The sequence below is a fragment of the Manis pentadactyla genome, chromosome 11 (genome assembly GCF_030020395.1).
Source record: "Manis pentadactyla isolate mManPen7 chromosome 11, mManPen7.hap1, whole genome shotgun sequence".
In the NCBI taxonomy this organism is placed as follows: Eukaryota; Metazoa; Chordata; class Mammalia; order Pholidota; family Manidae; genus Manis; species Manis pentadactyla.
The window spans coordinates 58214047-58239068 of NC_080029.1; the positions used below are offsets into that span (position 1 = coordinate 58214047).

A 25022-nucleotide genomic window follows, 5' to 3' on the forward strand; every position below is an offset into this window, starting at 1 on the left:
CAAAATCTTCTATTGTCATTTCAACAATCTTCACAGCATCTTGACCAGGAGTAGATTATATCTTGAGGAACTACTCTCTGTGCTCATCTATAAGAAGTGACTCCTCAACTGTTGATATTGCAATTCAGTCACATCTCCAGGCTCCACTTCTAATTCTAGTTCTCTTGCTATTTATTTCCCCTACATCTGCAGTTACTTCCTCCACTGAAGTCTTGGAACTCTCAAAGCCATCCATGAGAGTTGAAAGCAACTTCTTTCAAATTCCTGTGAATGTTGATATTTAGGTCTCTTCCAATGAATCATAAGTGTTCTTAATGGCATCTAGATGGTGAATCCTTTCCAGGTTTTCAATTTACTTTGCTCAGATCCATCAGAGGAATCAGTGTCTATAGCCACTATAGCCTTGGGAAATATATTTCTTAAATAATAAGATTTGAAAGTCAAAATTACTCTTTGACCCATGAGCTGCAGAGTGGATGTGATGTTAGCAGGTATGAAAACAACATTGATTTCATTGTCCATCTCCATCAGAGCTCCTGGGTGACCAGGTGCATCATCAATGAGCAGTAATATTTTGAAAGGAATCTTTTTTCTGAGCAGTAAGTCTCAACAGAGGGCTTAAAATAGACAGTAAACCATGTTGTAAACAGATATCATCTAGGCTTTGTTGTTCTATTTTTAGAGCACAGGCAGAGTAGATTTAGCACTATTCTTAAGGGCCCTAGGATTTCAGGAATGGTCAATGAGCATTGATTTCAACTTAAAGTCACCAGCTGCACTGGCCGCTAACAAGAGAGTCAGGCTGTCCTTTGAAGTTTTGAAGCCAGGCATTGACTTCTCCTCTCTGGCTATGAAAGTCCCAGAAGGTATCTCCTTTCAATAGAAGGTTGTTTTATCCACAGTGTAAATCTGTTTAGTGTAGGTGCTTTCATTAATTATCTTAGCTACATCTGGTCTACTTGCTGCAGCTTCTATACTAGCACTTGCCGCTCCACTTTACACTTTAATGTTATGGAGATAGATGGTTTCTTTCCTTAAACCTCATGAACTGGTCCCTGCTAGCTTCAAACTTTTCTTCTGCAGCTTCCTCACCTCCCTCAGCCTTTACAGGACTGAAGAGGTAGGATCTTGCTCTGCATTAGGCTTTGGCTTAAGGGAATGTTGTGGCTGGTTTGATCTTCTATTCAAATCACTAAAACTTTCTCTGTGTCAGCAGGAAGACTGCTTCACTTTCCCATCATTTGTGTACTGACTGGAGTAGCACTTTTAATTTCCTTCAAAAACTTTTCCTTTACACTCACAACTTAGATATTTGTTCAGCACAAGAGGCCTAGCTTCTGGCCTATTTCAGTTATCAATGTACCTTCCTCACTAATCTTAGTCATTTCTAGTTTTTTATTTAGAAAAACAGGCAACCCTTCCTTTCAACTGAATACTTAAGAGTCCATGGCAGTTATCATTATTAACTGGCCGAATTTCAATACTGCTGTGTTTTAGGGAATAGGGAGGCCCAAGGAGAGGGAGAGAGATGGGTAAATGGTTGGTTGATGGTGCAATAAGAACATATACAACATTTGTCAATTAATTTCACCATCTTATATGGACATTCATGGTCCCCAAAACAATTATAATTGTAATATAAAATATCACTGCACATCAGAGATCAACATAACAAATATAGCAATAAAGATTTTGAAATATTGTAGGAATTAACACACACAGACCTGAAGTGAGCAAATGCTGTTAGAAAATAATGCCAGTAGCTTTGCTCAACACAGGGTTGCCACAAACCTTCAAGTCATACAAAACACAACATCTACAAAGCACAATAAATGAGGTAAACCTGTGCTGCTTTTACCCATAAGTGAGTGCTTCATTCCAATAATTCAATGATTCAATTCAATAATTTCAAACACTATTCTAGCCAACTGGATAAAACCAAATTAAAAATATGTTCAATGCATCATGCCCTAATAGACATTAGAACCTGTCTAGTATATGTAGACAGAAACATAAACCAGTGATTTAAATATGTATAAATGCTGTGATGAAAATATGCTCTCATATAGAATGACCACTATGCAGAAAAGTAAAGTTCTCAGAAAAACCTCTGCTGTGGGAAGGGAGGGACAAGGGTGGGGAAAGAGAAAGGGGGCATTACGATTAGCATGTATAGTGTGTGGGGGGTACGGGGAGGGCTGTACAACACAGAGAAGACAAGTAGTGATTTTACAGCATCTTACTACGTTGATGGACAGTGACTGTGAAGGGGAATATGGGGGGGACTTGTTGAAGGGGGGAGCCTAGTAAACATGATGTTCTTCATGTAATTGTAGATTAATGATACCAAAATTTTTTTAAAAATTCAAAAAAAATCCTAGACTGAATCTGCACCCTATGAAGCTACTTTGCACAGATGCACAAAAGTTCACCTGCAACCTTTCCAGGATATAAAATATGAAGCAGTATGGGAACAAAGATGTGTGGCAATAACCTCAACTTTGAGGCATCCGAGAAGCCTTTCCCAAAAGGAGATTTTGGAAATCCTGTAGAATACATAATTTGAGGATGATGAAAAAATATTTTAGTCAGAAGGAAGAGCTGAATCAAAGACACAGAAACATGAAATAGCTTACTATGTTCAGAGAATTACAAGTAGTTTAGTAATGCTTGGACAAGGTTTTGTGCCAGCTGTACTGGCGACCTAATCAGGTAATTCCATCCAGAGAAATAAAATGGTATTTGTCTAACCTGAATAACATGCAGAAACTTTTGAAAGTGTGGATGTTTTGAAGAGAGTGAGCTGAAGTGAAACAATGGAATTATTTCACAAATAAGTAATAGGGAAGGCTTTCAAGGCCATAAAGCAGCATGGAAGCGTAGCCGACAAGTAAGTGAGCACAAACTCGATTGAACAGTAAAACTCCAGGCTCCTGTTGTTGGATAAATTATCTGAGGGTGTAATACAAGAAACAACCATGCAGCACTAAGTTTTTGATTAACAGGAAATACTCTTCAAATAAATTTTCCATCCAGCACTTGAGCCAGAGCATTCTATATTATCTAAAATAGAAGGAAATGTAGGAAAAATCAGACCTCATGAATAACTGCATAAAGTATTTTTTCGCAAGTATCTTGGAGATACATGGCATCTTCAACATCTTTACACACACACACACACACACACACACACACATAGTCTGTAACATATATATCTGTAGATATTTTTTTAGAAAAAACAGCTGGTGATGAATCCAGCTTAACATTTAAACTTGAACCATTACTAAATGAGAATTTATGTATCAGAACAGCAGCCATGATATAACAATCTATTCCAACATGAGCATGGGCTGATGATAGGAGGCCCAGAAGAAGGTGAGCCTGATGGATGGGATCCCACCTTACATATTCCCAGAGCATACTGGGCTTCTGCATCATAACACGCCTCACACATGCAAAGCTACCCTGTTTCTTTAAAGCTGATACCAGTATCAGACCCATAATTGGTGTTCAACAAATAGATTCATGAATTGCTGGGTATCTTTCTCCCTGTAACTCTGTACATTCAACAAGGGCAGTAATAATATATTTCTTATTTCCCTGCAGAACATTTAAATCCTACCAGTATTTCTTGTTTATGCAGAATATTATCAATAAATAGACTTATTGAATGAATGAATCAATGAGTTAAAGATGAAGCACCTGACAAGAAAAAGGACCAGCTCAAAGAGATAAATTATTTCCTCTCACCCACTGTGATAAACAGTTTCATGGATGCCTTAAGAGAGAAAAAATGAGATACTGTTAAGAATAAATAAATGGCAGAAAAGAACAAGATTATAGTCAAGATCCAGAAACTTAAGAACTGAGAAACCAGATAAGCTTCATCTTTGACAGACAGTCTCTGCATAGTGCATAAATCTTTCATGAGACAGTCAAATATCAGCAACTTTGAAGGGAGTTATCAGTCAAGTGCCACCAAACCTAGAATGTTAAATACTGAGAATATATTAATTGTCTTATCTGCAATAAATAAAATTAATTCCTATTCTATAACATTCATAATGATCAAGTACATAAATGGAAACTTTAAGTATATGTAACTCATTGTTTCTCTCTCAAGGAAAAAATATATATACAATTTCCAAGTGATATACAAAGGGGATTTTAACCTAGTATTCTTTACAAGATTGTTTAAAGCAGCATAAAGTATCAATACAATATTCCTAAGGAACTATTCACTTATACACTTAATCCCATTCAAATCTGTCTCTCCACTTAAAACCAGTATAGATGGTCAGATAGATCAATACAGAGATAGCTATATCTTTAACCATATTGCCAATTTCCTTATTATTGAACTTACTTTACAAATATGCTGCATATCTGTAGCAAAGTGGAGCTGCAATGTCATTTATAAAAATTAGGATTTCATGAAGTCAACAAAAATAATGTTGAATAACAGCTAGAATCAAATGCATAGTTATTGACGAGGATCTGACAGAATTAATCACTTGGCAAAATAAAAAATACCTGCAAGGATACTGCATAAGGAACTGATTTACTTATCTAAAAGATTAAGGAAATGGGAAGATGTTTTTTTTTTAAGGTCGTCGTTTGTTTTTGTTTTCCTTGTTTTTATTTCTTTTCTCCCAAAAAAATTAACTTCGAGAGAGGGGAGAATGAGGAATGGTTGCTAATGGGTATGCAGTTTCCTTGAAGGGAGATAAAAGAAATGTTCTGAAATTAAGTAGTGGTGATGGTTGCACAACCTTGTGATTATATTAAAAACCACTAAATTGCATACTTTCAAAGGGTGACATGGTTATGTAAATTCTCAATAAAAAAAAGTGGAAAATAAATTATAAAAAATTAACTCTCTTAGAGTTCTGCTGTGAAAGTGAAATGTGAAGTTAAGACCATCTTCCCATGCTACTGATCAATATTATTTGAAAATGTGCAAAGAAATAGATTTGAGTATATCCTTTGCTCTGAGTATGCATAGTTGCAATTATATTTTTTTGAATATGAGATAAAATAGCTTTCAAAAGGTTATCTTCATTCTCTGTAAAAAATCCAAATAAAACTTTTAGCCCTGTTAAAGTGGAATTTAGTGGTATTTTTTCCCCATTATCAATTGTCTAGATGGTCTCCCTGCAGAACCTCCTGTCCTTTTTTTATTTATTTTTTACTTAGTTTGTTTAATAAATTGGAGTAAACTCAAAAACATAGTTTTACCTTCAAATTACATTAAGATTGTAGAAAAAAAAGACTGATTTTTATTTTTTATTTTAATGATCCAAACATTCATCTACATGACAAACATTGTTTTGGGGACTAATGCAAAACAGCACAAAACACTCAGAACTCCTATATCCAGGAAAATGAATCTATGAACTTAAATAGATCCCAAAATGAAATATCTTATTGTGGAAGTCAAAGTTTCCTATTATTTTAATTTAATTTAATTGTTAACCTAGTTAACAATTAAATTAAATTCCTAGGTTTTATAGACATTTTCCACACACACAAAAAATGTAATATAAGGCAAAACAGAAACTCTGAATTCAGCAATTGAGCATTTTTGGCATTTCATACTGTTAGTGAAACGCCCACTAAGAGTCAGACATATAGTTTGTTTTATACAGCACAATTTAGTTTGACTGTTAAATTTCTGCAAATAAGATATAGAAAATGAATTTCTATCATTGATGTTTTCGTTGACATATAAACATTTAATAGTATAATGCCTAGCAGAGAGTAGCCTTTCATCATTTAGAAATATTCATATTTAATTTTATTTGATCTATAATAATAATGTCAACTAAACTCTTGTATTTAAGCTTTTTATTATGAATTATTATATGTACAAGATAAAAAATTTCAAACTCTATAAAAGGATAAAATAGAAAATCACTTGACCTTCTACGTTTTTATGGGTATGTGTTCTCCAAAACAATGTTAATTCACAAATATGCATTTATGTGGTCTGCATTATGTGTATGTATTTTTTTCACAAAGAAGATAACATTATAGCCACCATAACTTCCCTTCTTATGTAACCATATGTTTTGGGCAGCTTTTTTTAGCAACAAATATAGATCTATTTCATTTATTTAAAGAGTGGTACAATATTCTTATAGATGAATAGGTTGTATAGTATTTCATAAAATAAATTTTTGATGTTACAAATCATTCTTCAATAAACTTTCTCATAATATGCATTTAACTTGTATAACTTTATCTATGAGGTAAATGTCAAAGCCATACCTTTAGCCTACTAAGAATGTTGGGGTACAGGGAAAAGAGTGTTTTCAATAACTGATGCTGGGAACACTGGACAGCTACATTTAAGAGAATGAACTGGATTATTGTCTACCTCCATACACAAAGGTAAACTCAAAATGGATTAAAGGCTTAAATGTAAGACATGAAATTAGAAAACTCTTAGAAGAAAACATAGGCAAAACATGTTGAACATAAGCATGAGCAATTTTTTTCTGAACACATCTCCCCATGCAAGGGAAACAAAATAAAAAATGAACAAGTAGGACTACATCAAATTAAAAAGCTTCTGTACATCAAAGGACATCATCAAGAAATCAGAAAGGCAAACTACAGGATGGGAGAATGTATTTGTAAATGATTTATCCAATAAGGGGTTAACATACAAAATACATAAATAACTCACATGACTCAACACCAAAAAAACAAATAGCCTGATTAAAAAATGGGAAGAGGACCTGAACATTTTTCCAGAGAAGAAATATTGATGGCCAACAGGCACTTGAAAAGATGTTCCTCACAGCTAATCATCAGGGAAATGCAAATCAAAACCACAATGAGATATTGCCTCACACCAGTTAAAACAGCCACTATCCAAAAGACAAGAAATAACAAGTGTTGACAAGGACATGGAGAAAGGGGAGCCCTCCTGCACTGTTGTTGGGAATGTAAATTGGTGCAGCCACTATGAAAAGCAGTATGGAAAAAAGAACATTTTCCTCAAAAAACTCTAAATAGAAATACTCTATGACCAGTAATTCCATTTCTAAGAATCAACCGGAGGAAAACAAAATCCCTGATTCAAAAAGATATATGTACCCTGATGTTTACTGCTGCATTATTTACAATAGCCCAGATATGGAAGCAATGAAAGTGTCCATAAACAGATGAATGGATAAAGAAGATGTGGTACACAGTGTAATATTATTCAGCCATAAAAAAGAAAGAGATCCTGCCAATTGCAACAACATGGATGGACCTACAGGGTATTATGCTCAGTGAAATAAGCCAGGCAGAAAAAGACAAATACCTTATGATTTCACTTATTTGTAGAATCTAAAACAAAGCAAAACGAATAAACAAAGTAGCAGTAGACTCATAGACACTGAGAATTGACAGGTGGTTACCATGGCGGAAGGGGATATAGGGCTAAACATTTTCAATCATAACATAAGTTAGTATAACATGGAGTATATAACCAATGGCTCTGTAACATCATCCTATGTTGACAGGTAGTAACTGCACTAGTTGGGGTGAGGATTTAAGAATGTGTGAAACTGCTGAACCACTGTGTTGTATACTTGAAACTAATATAAGAATGTTTATTAACTATACTTCAATAAAAACATTAAAGAGAAAGAATGTTGGGGTACAATACCACATAAAGAAAAGCACTCTGTAATTGTACTACCCTATCTGATTCCTTAATGTATCTCTGAATCACTTAATCATTATGAAGATAATAAAGCAATTTGTATCTTAGGAAACTATGAATGAAAATGCTAGCAAAAAGTATATCATCAGAGTTGCTTCATTAAATTTTAAATTAGCAACTGATTAATCTGTAATTAAGAACTTTTATCTGGAATTAGTCATTTTTTTTAACCAAGACAAAAAAAAAGGAAAAAAGAAAAGAAGAATCAAGAGGGGCATTCTATTGATTCAAACAAAAGAACAAGAGAATTGGAATGAGGAAAATTGTAAGTCTTTTTGTGTGTGAACTGTGAAAGAACTGATATTAAAAGGTACCTGATTCAGTTATTTGTTTTTGCTTTGTTGCTATAGTTGTTCCTTTAGACTCTGTCATCCAATTAAGGTTTCCAGCAGTGATGTAGAGTAACAGTATTTTATAATTCAACCACTGCTTAATCAAAGTGTCACTTTAGTCTGTCACCGGTTACACTTCAGAAAGCTCAGGGTTACCTCAATTAAACATGAGTTTTTACAGCACTTTGCAGACTTATGCAGCATCACACAATGAGTACTTTACTTGGATTGAAAGACAGGAAAGAGAGTGCTATTTTTATATCTCTTGCTATATTCTATTTTTGCTGATAACCTTCCAGCTCAATGTTTTTCCCTTCTATAGAATCATCTGAAGAGGTTGCAAATGATGATGTTACATTACAGTGTATCTTTCTTGTTCATAATTATGAACAATCTATTTTTGGTTTTAATTAAATAAAAGCAATGACACCTTCTGAAAAGGACTAACTGCAAAAAAGTGTAATGACTTGGGCTATATTAAAAGGTTAAATATTCTGAAGTATGTATACCTAGTAAAATATATGGATTATGTGCTATCCAGAGTGAAGTAAGGAAGAGAAGCTATTTCAAACTCTGGACAGCTGAAGTTCAAGCTATTTGACATCAAAATGCCTAATATATGGCCAGGAACCATTTCCTCTCTGGTAATTCAGGAACTTAAGGTTGTGTATGTAATTGATTTAACTATTTCACATTACACTGGAGGAGGAAGCAGGAATAGTGCTCACCACACTGCGTTATTTTCTTCAGAGGCTGCCACCAATTTCCTCCCAATGAAGAATGCAGAGTTGTGATAGTTGTGATTTCATCATAATTAGTTAGTAAATTTTAGAGTACTCTGACCAAAAATTGACTATGAAAAGGATGATTCTGTCTCCACTGGGGGGTTTGCTCTCCTAGGTTCTTGTCCCCACTGCAAAATAGAACTAAAGGGCTGAGACATAGTAGTGAAGTAGAATGAAAGTTTTATTTGAATAAACTCCAAAGGAGGAGTGGTCTAGAGCCAAGTAAGACAAAGGCAGGTTTACCCGAATAAAGCAGAAAGGAAGGAAAAACGGAGAAAGGAAAGGGTAGCTCACTGAACTGCTGCTCAGCATAGAACATAATCCCCTGCCAACTCCTAAAGCCAGTGTCAGCCAGCGTCCAGTGTCCACTTGAATCTGCATGGCTTGGGAACTAAGTCCCTACCACCCCAGGATTTGAAGGAGCTGCAGAGCACTGGATAGGGTGAGAATATGTTCTGAGAACTTCCCAAAGCAAAGAGATTTTCAGGAAGGCTACTAAGGAGCATGATTGTATAGCTGCAGTTCCATCTAGGTCACCCAAGCAACAGGAACTTATAAGCCCAAATCAGAGCTCTCAGTAGTCCCTCCCTTCTTCTCTGGAGTAGGAAAGAGAGACTGAAGGCTTGGGCTTAAGGTCTGGAAAATAGAATGGAATAGCAAAGTGTCCAAGATACCATTGGAAGAGAACAGAGACAAAATGTAATAAGTTGAACAGTAAGAAGTCTTTTAAAAATACATCCTCCAAGAAAGGGGAGTACGGGCAACCTCAGAGAGGAAAGGTGTACCCAAAAGCTGCGCTTCTGTCTTTTAAGGGTCTCAAGAATGGGGCAAAGGTAAAGGGTCAGAGGAGAGTGGGGAGTAGGCCCTATCAGGCGGTCTCATGATGTCTATCTCTGGTGAGCAACAATATGTTATCGTCTAAAGCCATTCCACTAGGTAATTCTGTAGAATAAACTTTTTGTTCCTCTCCAAGACAGTAGCCACTCCCAAGCACTGGAAACACATCAGTTAAGACTGCTTGTCCTGCCTTCGAATAAATCGTTGTCTGATTACCAAATATGTTAGGAATCTAAACCCTCAACTCTCTGCTCTTAGCCTCAAGATAAGTCCTTCTTGTTCCCACTGTGCTGTTCACATCTCATTCTTTTTCATTATAGGCAGAAATAGTTAATCACGATGCCTGCCCCATGTCTCAGCTCTATCTCACTTACATTAGCTAGAGCAAGTCTTAAGGTCAACCCAAATTCAGAGCATGTGGAATGAACTCTTTGCAAAGGGCAGTGACTCCTGAGTCCTTTCTGGCTCTCTGGTTTATCTGGCTGACTGTTTGAGTCCCACTTAGTGGGCTTTACTAGCCTCATTCTCTCTCTACCTGCTCATACATATTTTTCTGCCTAACATCTCCACTGTACTGAAGTAAGCTAAAATGAAAGTAAATATCCAATTTCTATAAAGGATGGATGATACCTTAAGAAGCCTGCCCAGTGAAATATAATAGAAATATGAGTAGATATTGCCTAGAGTTACCAGTAAGGTTGGTGAGTCAGGGCTACATTTTTTAAAAATTTCTTCATGAGTCTTACAACAAAGAACTGAGAATTGATTATCAAAACCACTTAACAGAGGGTGCCCACACCAGGAACTGCATTATCTTAGAGTTCCCTACAAAACATGGTGTGTGTTTGGTTACTTTTCTGATACACCACTTGATAGGAACTCAAACACACAGCTACTTCTCAAAATCCCTGCAGATATTACTTTTAGCTGTTTTACTTGTCAAATGGAAGTTTCTTTATTTAATGACAGTATGAATGCTGTGGCCCTGAGGGAACAACAGTGAGCCTTTACGGGAATGGAAGTCTGAGCTTTAATAGCTGAGCTGACCCTGTACTGAAGCAGAGGCTCTTCACTGACCCAGTTCACTCCACACCAGGGTTTATTACTTCCTTCCTTCCACTGAAATCATACCAGAAACTCAGTACAACATGATGGCTTATTCCAGTTAAAACAGTTCATTATGATTGCCTATAACCTTAGAATTTAATGATAATAAAAAGTTAGTACCCAAAAGCTGAGAAGAAATGATAGACTTACTCCTGTTTTCTGTGTATACATTTGAGCTTTTTCATGACAAAAAGGTGAGAAGAAAAGATAGACTTACTCCTGTCAGAAAAGAGCATGACTTCAAGAAATGAGTTAATAGAACAGAAAATGCTGTACTTCAGAAGGCTGAAAAACAGAATATGAAAACAAATGCAAAAACTACAATTATTCAGCATTTTTATGATTTGTTTTACAAAGAGAAAATGAAAAAAGAAGCTACCTGAGCCTTTTTAAAAATTATATTAAATTCAGTCATCATTTTCTTTTGTAATTTTACTCCACTTTATTTTTAAATGAATAAAAGATGATTTTTTCCACAACCATAAGTTTAGAACTTATTCACAATCTTCTTTTAAAGTGTGAAAACTGTGAACAGTACAATATATAGCATGTACATTAATAAAGATTATGTATTTGATAAAAATAAATAAACTAATGTGGGTGTATATGCCTGTGTGTACAACAAAGAGCCTCTTACTGTTGTATTATAGTAAGATGAAGCTTGTCTTATGCAAGTATTTACAAGTGTTATAACTTCTCAATGATAGATGCAATTTTCTTTGTAGCTAAATTCGATTAGACCCACTCATGTCAAAGATTTTACAGTAATATTGTGGCTTAACCACTTTGAATTTGTTTCCCAAAAATGACAAAACTTGCAAGAAATCTTACAGCAGTGGAGGGGCGCAGAATTTGCAACCCAAACTATGTGTCTTCAGCTTAAGGATTATTTTAGGCTGATTATTTCTAAGAAACAGCACAAACAGGAAAAGCTCTGAAAACCTGAAAGACAAGGAGTTACCTTTTGTAAGAGACATTTACATTTATAAGGGAAACAAACCTCCATTGTAAAGATGTCTCCCTCTCTAGACTAGGAAGGGGAGAACTAAATCTCTAGAAACTTTATCAATGGAGAAAGCACCCACTTAAATCTGCATAAAAACCACACCCTTGTTTACTGAATTTAGCCTGGTAATCTCCCGTAACTGGCTCCCCTGTCCCTCCAAAATCTTCTTTTGTCTTTAGCCAAAGACAGTATTTAATGTAATGGCATGGGATTTTAGGGTGTTACCCAGATCTCCTGGGTGTCTCCATGTATACAGGAGGTATACATGTTGCTAAATTTCTGTTTGTTTTTCTCCTGTTAATCTGTCCTTTTATTACAGGTTGAGGGAGTGGGGGGATCTCAGCCAAGAACTTAGAAATGTAGAGGGAAAATTATTTTTCCCTCCCCACAGTTTGGCCACTATGAAGAGACCTGCTGAGGCATCATACTCACTCCAAAGTCCACAAATGGGATCTTGGAAATTGATACATATCGTACTAAGAAAACCAATTTTTGAATGTATATTGCAGCATGCAGCAAATTATTTCTGTACTTGGTTATTTTAGGATGTACTAGTAAAAATTTCAAATAATTAGTACAACATACATTATCTATCTACATTAACTCTAAAATCACAGTAACAGCAGAAAGAAAATGTAAATAAAACATTTCATGTTCAATATAGTCCATGGAGACTTTCAAATCCATTATGAAACTTCTTGGTAGAAAATATTTAGGTGAATGTGACATGCATTCATCATTGCAAATATATCTCTTACTAAAACACAGAATTTGACTATATTCATTCTGTGATTTGTATTTTTTTGCAAATAAATAGTAATCAGAAAATTATAAAACCATTAACACTGCCCTATGATCTACACCTTGCACCTTAATATACCTGTAACAGTATATCAAATGCCTGTAGAATAATTTGATACATAACTGAGAACATCATTAAATAAAATGAGGTGTGTATGAAGTCACAGAATAAAGTAATTGTGCAATCTATATTTAATTTACAGAAGACATGAATAGTAAATATGAATCCCTAAAACCATAATTAGAAGATAAAATGAAGTCTTGGGAAATAACAGATTGTCACCATGAGCCAAACCAAACCCAAATGCAACTTGAAGAAACAAAGACAAATTCTCCCTTGGGCTTTAGTTGAATGGTATGAACTCTAGCATCAGAGGACAACCGTTTTAAGGAAGCTCCTGTAATGCATATTAATAAGTGGGTATAGTAGAAAACAGGCAACTCAAAATTAATTCTCATGTACACTCAACCATGTTAGGAAACATTCTAGCAAAGAGCATTTTGAAGAAATTTGAGGCATCTGATGAATAAGCAAATACTTCCAAAGGTTTAAGAAAAAATATATTCTTCTTCAAAAATCCATCACTCTATGGATGGAGGGGCTGCATGCCTAGATATAGTAGATATTTAACAAGTATGTGTTGAAAATATAAAAAACAGGAAACAGGGTTGTCTTCCACACACACACACACACACACATGGTGGCTGGCTATGCCCCATTACCCAAATGGGTTGTCTCAGATCTGTTTCTATTCCATACTTAGTGTCTTAAATGAAGTAACTGACATCTTGTTTCTTCATGGTTTGTGGATCATCCGTTTTGGCTGGTTCTTGTCCTGGTCTCATCCGGGGTTACTCATATGACCACAGTTACCTGGAAGCTCAGCTGTGTCTGGATAGTGTAAAGTGGCCCCATTCATATATCTTGCCATTGGTGCTGGCTGTCACACGGGCCACTTGCCTCCAGCAGGGGAACCTAGGATTCTTCACATGATGTTAAAATGTTCCAAGAGGGCAAAATTGGAGGAGATATGGTGCTGTGAGGATTGGGCTTGTAAATGATTCCATATTACTTCTGCCACACCTATTGTTAAAAGCAAGTCTCAAAGCCAGTCCAGATTCAAGTGGAAGGGAAACAGACATCTATCTACACTTGATGGAAAACTAGCAATGAATTTGTGGCCATTTTGAATTCACCAAAGAAGGTAAGACGGTAAGTCCCAGATAGGTAAACAACACAAGACTTAATCTAGAAATGGTCTATTCTTCAGACAGAGATATCTAGAATTAAGTATCAGATTTTGGCTGACCGTCAGGCCCCTCTGTTACTGAAATAACAGCATAGAAATTTAGATTCAAGGTATGTAAATGAGTTTGTTACTTGACTTTTTTCTGGCCCTGTCTCAAAGGAAGGAGGTAAAGGGGTAAAGCCTGAAGTACTCATTAAAGATTGCAAGAGCAGCCTGCACAAATAACATGGCAAGGGGAATAAGAGGTGACTAGACTGTAGAGCACAAGTAGACAAATGCAAATATTTTAATGATACAGTTCCATCTATCTTCAAGTTCCATCCAATTCTAACATTTACAGAATTCTCTGATTTTTCTGTACTAGGAAAGTGCTAAAGAGAACAGTTACTTATTAATTACTTAAGACATACCAGCCAGTTTACAATGGCTCAAGTTCCTTTTACAGATGGGAAGTGGCAATTACAGATTATAAATCACCTAGATTTTTGCAAATCTAGTTTAGCAAAAAAATGTTAGTATATATTTATATCCCAGATTCAGGATCAAACACTGCCCTCTCAAAATAAACAGCTATAGAATCCCTAGTGGATAATCATAAAGTCTTCCATAAAGTTTCATAAAACAGATATAAAATATGGCAATTCATAGAATATCATTAGGGGGAAAGAAATTAAAAATAAAATGTATATTTAGAGGACGGCCATCATTCCTGAAGGAGGTTAAAAAGACATTTATGTAATAATCAACAAAAAAAAAAAACAGCTTTTGGACATAGGAGAAAAGGAAAATCTCTGAGGTAGAGCAGGTATAGTATCTATTTTCTTTAGAATCAGACATCTTTGGATTTGGATTCCAGCCCTATCATCTATCCATCATATAATCATGAACAAATGGATTAACTGCTCTCAGCCTCAACTTGCTTCTCTAAAAAAGTACACAATCATGCCTAAGATTTGGGGTTACTGCATGGATTAGAGGAGTAAAAACCAACAGTGCCTGGCAGAGTGCATTCTCAGAAAATGACAGTGGTCATGATCATGACCATCTGTTATATATTATATATATTACACATTATCCCTGTATTACATAGTATATATTATATATTACCCAAGATCAGTTTGTATCTCACAGTGCTTTCCACATAAAGTACATGGAAGAAAACTCATGTGCTTTCTTTCCTGGAGGACATTTTAGAATTTTACTCAGTATCATGTTATTATTTTACAAAGATATCCCACAATCTTGCCATTTTAAATAATAAGTTCCTATTGGTGTATTAGCCCACAGCATGGGAAAAATCAAAGAAAAAAATACATAGAAGATAAAAGGAAAAGAAAATAAACTGGAGAAAATTTAATATCAGTAGGTACAAACTGCTTTTAAGCATGTCATGGATTGGTCCCAGAGGGCTTTCAGCGATCACTAAAAAATACAATGAAAACCTGAAGTCTTTAAGGAAAGATTAACTATACTTATAATTGGTGTCTCAATATTAATAACTATTAGCATTCACATTAAGAGTAAAACTTAAAAAAATTTTTTAAACATGATGGCTAAAAAGAGTAACATTCAAGATAATGGAGAAGGTTGATAATTCAAAGACTCATTCTGCAAGGGTACCAAATAAAGGAAGTTTTACTGTCATTTCCCTACTGTATTCAAATGGTCATGCCCCTTTTAGAAGTTAGGTGACCTCTTACAGAGGCTGGGAAATTGCTAGGAACTTGATGTTTGATTTTATTCAATAAAAGAGCAGGTAACACAGATTAACATAGTAAATATTCTAGAAATCAGTGTCATCTACATTCAAGGTCCAGTTAAGAGGCAAAGATGTGAAAATGTCATAAGACTGACTAAAGGCCTAGATCTGGTTTTCTGAAAGAGTGTTGACCCCTCACTCTAGATTTCAGCTTCCGTAGAGTGGCATCTATTGCTGTTTTGGCTTTGTATCTCAGAGCTGAATGGTTAGTGAACTATCAAAGCGCACATTAAATGATGAGTAAGTGCTTCTTAAAGGAAGCAAAGATTGGGTCTTGTTTCATTCTTGTCCAGATCAGAGAGCCCTCAAGGTGGCACCAACCCACCCATCACCTCAGGGTGAAATGAAAATTCTATTCTTGTCTTGCTTCATTTCATTTTTTTCCACAGATATTATGAATAACATTATTAGAATTTATTAGTTACCTTTCTTTCAGTATTTAGTGGAAGAGATTTAAGTAATTTGATCATTATGAGAAAATGATATGATATGAACTGTTGAGAAAGTGGTCTTGGGTACTGTTCCTAGTGTGTAGACTCAGAATGGCAAGTACTTTGAATCCTGTGACCAAACTTGGATTGATGAGTCGTGGCATCTTGCAGGTATGTGTTAAGGACTCCAACACCTTGTCCATGCTCAAGAGGAGAGAAGCATTACTCGAATTAGTAATATCTGACATGAGTGCTGGATGTTTACAGTACATGCTCGTTTTTCCTATTTCGAAATCAGGGAAAAAATGGCCCTGCTCAATTCTACACTAGTCAACTGTGTAATCTGTTGTTGTGTGTACCTTGTTTCAATGAAAAGTGAGACAAACCAACCCCGTCTAGAAAAGGGTGACAACAGGGAAGGCTTAGGACAGCTAACATTTACTGAGCATAAAAGGTCAAAGGGTTTAAAACCATGACACACAGAAAACTGTCCCCAACCAGTTTAGGTCTAGAGTTAAAACTTAATCATAAGCAGAGCAATTGTGGGTTAGGGATCTCAAGTAACTCAGTTTAAATATTTGATGTATTGTCATTGAGAATTAGACTTCTGCATGATCCTCTTCCCATATGGAAATTAATGAGAAGCCACAGGATGCCATGTTTTTGGCTCAACACCCAACATAAATTTTATGTTATACCTATACAAAGAGAACAACCTTTTTTAGGTGGAGTGATTTTGAAATCACTGAAAGTACTCAAGCTTGGTCAAATGACCACTTGGCAGGGATGCTTTAGAGAAAATTGAAAATTGAATAAGGTCAGAGTAACTCAGAATTTCATAATGCCAGACACATCAGGGGTTAAAATCAATTTAAATTTGAATGTCTTGGGCAAGTCAAGCACTCTCCAGTATATCAGAGATCCTATAGCCTACAGTTTCTTAATCCCGACCAGATTTCCTGCTTTACATCTTTTGCTCAGTGTCTGAAGATATTGGAAATGTGACCTCAGTTTTGGATAAGCTTTAGCATTCCTTTGAACCCTGGAGGTCTATGACCCCAAGCATAGGCTTTGAAGTCATCCAATTACCAATTTCTTTAGTTTCCTTACTTACCTTCATAATAGCTAATGTTGAGATTATAATGGTGATGGTGATAACGATGATGATGATATAGCAGCTAAGTGTCTTTTATTTGTTTCATGTTACAGGTGAGGACACTCAGACTCAGAGAGGTTATAACACTTGCTTAGAGTTACAAAAGCTTGAGCCATAGGTTTATGGAATCTCAAAGTTCGTGCTTCTAACCACTGCACAATATGGATGCCACAAAACACAGTTATGATTTCCTAATTTTCTCAGTTTCCCCTACTAAAAAACATATCAAAATAGAATGAACAATATCAGTTACTTTCAAGCTTATGCATTTGTTTATGTCTTTCATATTACTAAGAAAATAAGTTCTTTGAAGTCAGGATCCAATGTTTGGATATATTATTAAAGTGCCTGACATTTGAACAGTCAAACATGGCAAAACACCCTACATAATTCCTACAAATAACCCCCAATTTTCAATTTAAAGGTAGGTACATCTCTACTAAATGGGTATTTTAAATTAAAGTAATCTGTGAAAAATGAGTGACATGATGATATCTATCCATGTAGAATAAAGGCACTACTCAAGGCAGTGTTTAATCTTGCCACATTAATTATAAACATTTTAATGTGGCTACACAATGTCTTAGCACAAATAAAACACATGCACATGAATCATTTAGTGACCTAATTTTAGGTAGGCTGTTAGAAATATAATAAGTTGTCTCACTCTCAAGATTTACTGAGTAAGGCAAAAAAAACCAGAAAGGAGATAATTACTAATACAATACCACAGCCTGTAGTTCCAAAGAAGGTAAGAGAAAGTTTACATGGTAACAGAGTTTGATACACTCCCACTAGTAAATCACTTTAATGCAAATATCCTGTAACTCTGGATATGACACCACTAAGATTCATGAAAAGCCTACTTCAAGACAGGAAGTAAGAAGTCGAATGGGAAAAAGAATCCAGAGACCAACTGATGCGTGTCCTTCAGGGCACTTCAGCATTTCCGCAATGAGCAGCACAGGGCAAAGTGAAAAAGAACAACATGAACAACATGTTTTGGCTTCAATCCCTGATTAAATATACCAGTTCTAATTGAGTATATATTGAACTAATTAGTGTCTTTCTTTCATTCTTTTTCTAAGAATTCAGAAACTGCTCCCAGAGATGGGAAAAAGGATCCTATAACTTCATTCATTCATCTTATTATTTCCTTGCTAGAGACTTTTTTGTTACAAATCCTATAATAGATTCAATATTCAATGGTAATTCTGCAATTGTTCTTCAAAGAATTATAATAACACCAATTTCAAAATATTTCATTGGAAATTTTTTTAAAGAAAAATTGTATATATGTTCCCACAAAGAAATGGAAAATAGCATGAGGTTTAAGATTAGACATATTTCTCTTATAAAAAGATATATTTCTACCAAGACTCAAACTGATCAACGAGCATTTTCCTGCCCATGTGACCAAATTTGTAAGTTAACAACAAAGGTTATGAAATCTTACTGATGTAGTTTGTAGTTTAAATAATAAAGCCTTTTCATGTAGTTTTACTTGGCATCAATAAAATGATAGTACTTTCATACAACCTTGCAATTCCATTGTGATTTTTGGTCACTTGTTAACTATCTTCATAATTAGTATTAGATTATGTCATAGTTCAGTAAAAAGCATTTCTATCAGAACAGTACCCATCAGAAAACTGTGATGAAAAAGCTTAAAAATAGCATTTTCTCTCAATTAAATTCTTATATTTCTAACTCTGATTATACTTATGTGAAACTGGGGTTTTCCTAATCACATACAATTTACATTGATAAAGCATAAAAAAATGGTTCACCTCTAAACAGAAAAGCTTCAGTACTTATAACACTTCTTAATTTCATGATGCACACACCACCATGTAATGGACAAATTATATTGCCTTAGGTTTTATATATTTCTCAATGATTGAAGGATGTCACAAGAATAAAAATGTGGGCTGTTAGAAATATAGTAAGTAGTCTCACTCTCAAGGTTTACTGAGTAAGGCAGAGCTATGCACATGTGTGTCAGTGGAATGATTTGGCAAAATTACCTGTTAGTCATGTATCCTAGGGGGTCACATCCACATCAGTTTAAAGGCCTAAATTTATATCTTTATTCTGGAATGAAACATAAAACTTAGAATTGATTACACTACACCCACAACTCTGAAAGTAATGCCAGTATGTTACATGTCTAAGAGAACAGAAAATAAAAACCACTGGAATGGGTTAACAGCTTATCCAGCTAAGTCATGAAAACTTTCAAGTAGTTTTCTTTAACTAACCTCAAAATTGGCAAAAATAATTCTTAGCAATCTTATTTATTGTAATTTCTCTAAAATAACTGAATAGTTATGATACAGAGCTATTACGTAGTATTTTTATATAGAGACAGGAACACTGTTAGATATCTGCAAGCATCTTACTCCAATGACATAACAACACAACAATAGTATCAGCAGAAAGCAAGATCCTTATTTCACCAGCTAGAAAACTCAGCAAAACTATCCAGCCTAAAGTGCTTCAAGCAGCAAGAGGAAGCAGAACACTGGTTTAAATAGATAAAAGGGAACTGGTGGTCATTCACGAAAAGATGAAAGGCAGAGATAACATATGATGGTCATTTAAACACCAATGCCATAACCAGACACTACTTTACCTTCAAGAATACATTTAATGTCAGAGGAAACAAAAATAATTTTGAAGAGAGGCTAAGGGTGGGGCAATTCTCCCTTAAGTGACCACAGCTCTTGCTATCCAGTCCTGAGAAGAAAGAAAATCACTTGTGGCTGGTATCAGTCAATGATATTTTGATGAACCCCTCCCAAAACAAAAAACTCAGGAACCTCATATTTCAAAAGTGAGGTGTGTGTGTGTGTATGTGTTCATATATACATCACATATTTGAGGGAAGAAAGGAGGTGAAGGACTGAAGACTGTTGTTGTTCAAGGTCGTTCTCCTCTTGAAAAGAGAAAGAGAAAAAAATAAGAGGTCTGGGGGACAGGATTCAAGTAACAACTTCTTTCCACCTGCCTACATGCTTATGCGTGTCCTGACTTTCCCATTGTTCTGGGTGACCCTGAGAGGACTTACAAGGAAGCTTTTGCTGGGAAATTTCCTATCAATACCTGAGAGTCTTAACCCATGATGAGCCAGACCAGCTCTGTCTAAGTACAATGCTTAAAGGGAGCCACGGAGTTAGATCTTGTACCTCTCTGTGTCTTCAGACAAGGGGAAGGGAAGGGAGGCAGAAACCTTCAATTTTTAAGGAACTTCTATACATGAAACTCTGTGCTAGGAGGTCTATTTGGTAATAACATTCCACTTAACTCTAATCTGCACCAATGAAGGGCATTTTTAAACATGAATTACACCATAATCTATGTTTGGGCTTCTAAGCACTCAACAACCAGTTAATAAATTTTTTTTTTCTTTCTTGCCTTCCTTGAGGATGAGTACACAAAGACAAAACTTAACCTGCAAAAAAAAGACTGAATCTTCAGTGAGAAAAAAGCCAGAGGAAGAGAAATGAGGAGGGAGACAGGGAAAACACACTATTTTTCCAGGTACTTATATTCTCCACCAGCATTCCTTCTTTTCGTTCACCTTTAAACAGGTATGCCTTACTTGCTAACAAAATTATGAGTACAAAATAATTTCTGTTGTAATAATACTTAGAAGAAATTTGGGGGACAAAGAGGTGTCCTTGTCAGATTATTAGTACACACAAATCAGTTTTCTGTCTAGGATTTTCTGAGTGATTGAGGAAATACAAGTAATTTCACTAAAAGAGAAAAAGATATATAGCACAACAACAAAAACCTTCACCTAATTCTGCCCAAATTCCCAATTATTTGTAGTTTTTATGCAAGTAGTACCCTTTTCTTTCTGAGTCTTCATTGGGTGGGGTAGGGGCTGCATTTCTACTAAAGTCTAGTCACTCTACCCTTCCTTGGTTTTCTCTAGACTCGAAGTTACAGGGCAAATGTGTCTCTCTAACAAATAGCCTTCATCTGCTTCATGTTTATTGGACATGAGGGGCGGGAGGGGTGGCTCTCCACAGTTACTCCAACTGTAGGCGAAACAGTATAAGTGACCCAATTAAATACAGGATAGCAAGAGGGGAGAAAAAGAAAGGAGGAAATCTAGGGGGAAAAACACTTAGTTTCAGGTTTCGCATCCTGAGAAATTATGCAGTATTTGAATACCAAGGAATTTTTGCAGCCAGTTTTCATTCTGTGTTCTTGAGTATTCATTTACAAATTTGGGGTTGGGGGCTGGTCAGGCGCAGAAAGTCAGGCAGGACTTCACTGTCCTCCCCGCGTCTCTCTCCACCTCCTTCCTCTCAGATCCAGGCGACCACCTCAGCCATGATGCGCCTGCTGTCTGCCGGGGGACCCGCTGAGCTATCCCGCCCCGCCCCAAGAAAGTGTTAAAGCCGGCCTGGCAGCTGCAGTGACGGAGCCCAGCCCCCAAGCCCACTGCATACATGGCCTTGTAGCACCACCAGCCTGCGAGGACTGCAGCGGCAGCCGAGCCCAGACTCCAGAGGAGTCAGGGACATTAGCGCACGGGGACAGCGAGAACAGCTAGCTAGTGGCCAGCTTGTAGGCTGCAAATGCCATCATATGGATATCTATAGAAACGCAGCAAGCGGAGGAAAAGCTGGCAGCGCCCTTACACTTTCAAAGCTTCTTTATTAAAGAGAAATCTTCGAAGCAGCCCAGTCACTGCCTCCTGGAGCATAGCGCCTCGCACTCGGCCCGGCCAAATCGTCCGCCGGGCGCTGCCGGAAGGCAGCTCCAGCAGGCGGGAGACATTAAATGAGCACTCCTTAGCTCTATTATTCAGGCCGCCTTCACTATCGAATAAAACATTGATGAGACTACTTTGGAAGTGCTTTATCTTGTTAATCCAAAATGCCCTCGAGAAGGGAGTGAAATTTTCTGTAGGGGACGCAGAGGTGATGGGAAGAGGAAATGAGAGAAATAGGTGCCAAGGGTAAAGGGCTTTGGAACTTCGCTAAATTTGTTCTACCTCAGTCGGCCACGGGAATCTCCGTTTTAACATTATCAGACTCAAATACGCTAATTTGGCAGTTGCAAATCCACCCTACTCCTTGTAAATTAAAGCACTGACAAGAATGTTCAAAATACATATTATACAGAGACAAACAAAACCAAAACTAAACAAACCTTACACACACAAACCCCTCTTCACATAGGAAACAATACAGCTGGGGATGGAGTTGTGGTGTAAGAATGACTTCTTGTATATGGATCTATTTTGCTACATAAAAGCAAACCCTGGCTGTTAAACACCGTATCTCAACACACACACACACACACACACACACACACACACACACACACACACACACACACACACACACACACACACACACACAAACACCTGACAATGATTTCCCTTCCATGCAAAGCAAGTTCCAAGAAACTCCATTTCGGATTAGTCTCCAGATGCTTAATTTTTCAACTACTAAAGAATCTGGCAAGCTCGTTCACAATTAAGAAAAGAAAACAACCTGGCATCAAAGGTAGAAAAGGGTCAAAATGATCCTTGCCTGAAATGATGGGTGGTTACCAAACACCCTCTTGCACTCCACCATCTGGGGAGGGCTGGATACCAAATGGTCCGTGGCAACCAAAGCCTGAAGAAAACAGGGGGTTTTAATCTCTGACATCTTCAGACAGGTTCAACATGCCTAGCTTTCCAAAAACATCACTTAGGGTGGAGGGTATCCATATTCCCTTAGCTTTCACTGCTAGATTAAGTGCTCACTTATAGATTTACATTCCACCTACTAGAAATTATATTACAACATCATAGGGAGCCCTTGGATACCCAGCCCTTTTTAATGATTTTCGAAACATTAATAAGTAAAGTAGCCTGCAATGCAGATAAGACACTAGAAACAAGATCAGAAGGAAACTGGGTGAGGCGGATAGTCGTTTGCTTGTTACCTGGTGCCTCTAGAGGAAAAGACAGTCGTAGGAGGACTTTCTGCCCGCAGGTACAATCCCGACAAGGTGGCTCCAGGTGGCTTTCACAGTCGTACGCGGGCCTTGCTCGTCACTTCGCTGCCCTTTGCCATAGCTCAGCACCCGCATCCTAGGGAGTCCGTGAGGTGGCTCCTGGCACTGCCGCCGCTGCCTGCAGGTCGCTCTGGGTGGGGGATCCGCGTTGATCGCCCCATGAAACCCGCGTTTCTGCGCCCGGGGAGCGGGCAGAGGCAGGGCGGCCGCGCACGCACACACAGACACACACTCAAACACACAGTCACACACTCGCACCCAGGAGCGCGCGCACTCGCATTCACACTTGCACATGCACACCCAGCACAAGGAAGGAGAAGCAATGAGGGGACTGGTCCTCACGATCAGCTTCGATGCCCGGCGGACTACAGGGAGCAAAGAGAGTGGTCTGGCATAGTCGTTTGGTCACGTTTCCTTCAAGTTCTCCTCCAGCCCAAATCCACGAAATTCAAGAGCTGGTGACATTTTGGTGAGGAGAAAGCCGGTAAAAGGCTGAGAAAGACTCGGGGATTTTTGTTAAGCAGTTTGAAAAGCAATCCTTGTTACCTTGTTTGTACAGAAATCAGCTCGAAGGCCGAACTTTTGGCTTCAAATGATGGGGACCGAAACGTAAATATCCTTCTGGTCTGGCCAGGAAGGTCTAAATGCACTGGTACAAGACGGCTGCAAGACCCTCTGGTGACCTTGTGGTGCACCTGGAAGCAAGTTAATACTGGCGCTTTCCAAGCCTCTGAGAAGATCTATCCCCACATGCGTGTCCACAGCCAGACAGTCGTTCCGAATCCAGTCGGGAAAATGGGTCTGGTTGTCCTCCGCGCTCTGCGAGACCCCGAGTATCAAGGGGCACCGCCGAGTTAATACATTTGCTTCTGGTAGTTGGATAAAAGACAGTCAAATGCATCAGAGAGGCGCGCGCGGGCGCGCGCTTACACACACACACACACACACACACACACACACACACACACACACACACACACACACACACACAGCTAGCTGGACACCGGTTTACAAAAAATAGATGCCAAGACTTCAAAAGGTAGAAAAGATCCAGAATCTTTCCAGGAAACGCAAGGGCTAGAAGAAGGTTATGAAAATCTCTCCAGTTCTTTCATTCTTCCTCTCTCTTGTGAGCGTGTGTGTGTATTTCCAGGTTTCGTTAGTCTGCCCCACCCCCGGTCCAGTTGCGCTTTTTCCTCCTGATTTAAACCGACCGTGCAAAATGAATTACATGGGTGGGTTGTGCTCACAGCCCAAAGCTCCACAAACTCAAGAATCCTAAGGGAGCAGCCAGCAGCGAAGCCATTCACATCCTCGAGAGAAGAAGGGAAAGCTCGCGCAAACACACGCACACAAGCGTGCACGCACACACAGAGTCCTCAGTTCGGGCCGCCTCCCTGCGCGCCGCTGCACACGGCGCCCCGCCCGCTGCCCGGGCGCCGGGGAGAGTCCGCGGCTCGGGCGCGGGGCTGGCAGCTGAGGTCTCCGGCCGCGGGCACTGCCTGGGCGGGCCCGGGTTCTCTCCTTCCCGCGATGGCGCCTTAGGGCAACAGCCCCAGCCGGGCCCGAAGGAACTGCGCCCGGCGCTGCAGTATGGAGGCGGCGGCGGCGGCGGCGGGCGCGCGGCCGTGGGCCCGGCCCTCGCCGCAGTGACGGGAGCTGCCGCACCTCCCAGACTCCGAGAGTCAGGCGAGACCCCCACCGGGGCCACCGCGCAACCTTCCGCCTCGTGCGTCGGAGCCGGGCGTGTTCCGGACGGATTTCCCCGGGCTCCAAGAGAGGGCCTGCGTGGACCCGGCAATCCCCAG

At 38.0% G+C, this 25022-nt stretch overlaps 1 protein-coding gene across 2 annotated transcripts in view; it reads right to left on the reverse strand.

Moving 5' to 3' along the window:
- LRFN5 (leucine rich repeat and fibronectin type III domain containing 5) overlaps positions 1–24599 on the reverse strand; it is a 254494-nt gene extending 229895 nt beyond the window's left edge. For both annotated transcript variants that reach the window (XM_036881345.2, XM_036881341.2), the window contains exon 1: positions 23143–24599. The gene's annotated coding sequence lies outside the window, so the exon portion shown is untranslated. The remainder of the gene's footprint in view (positions 1–23142) is intronic.
- Between the last annotated feature and the right edge of the window lie 423 nt (positions 24600–25022).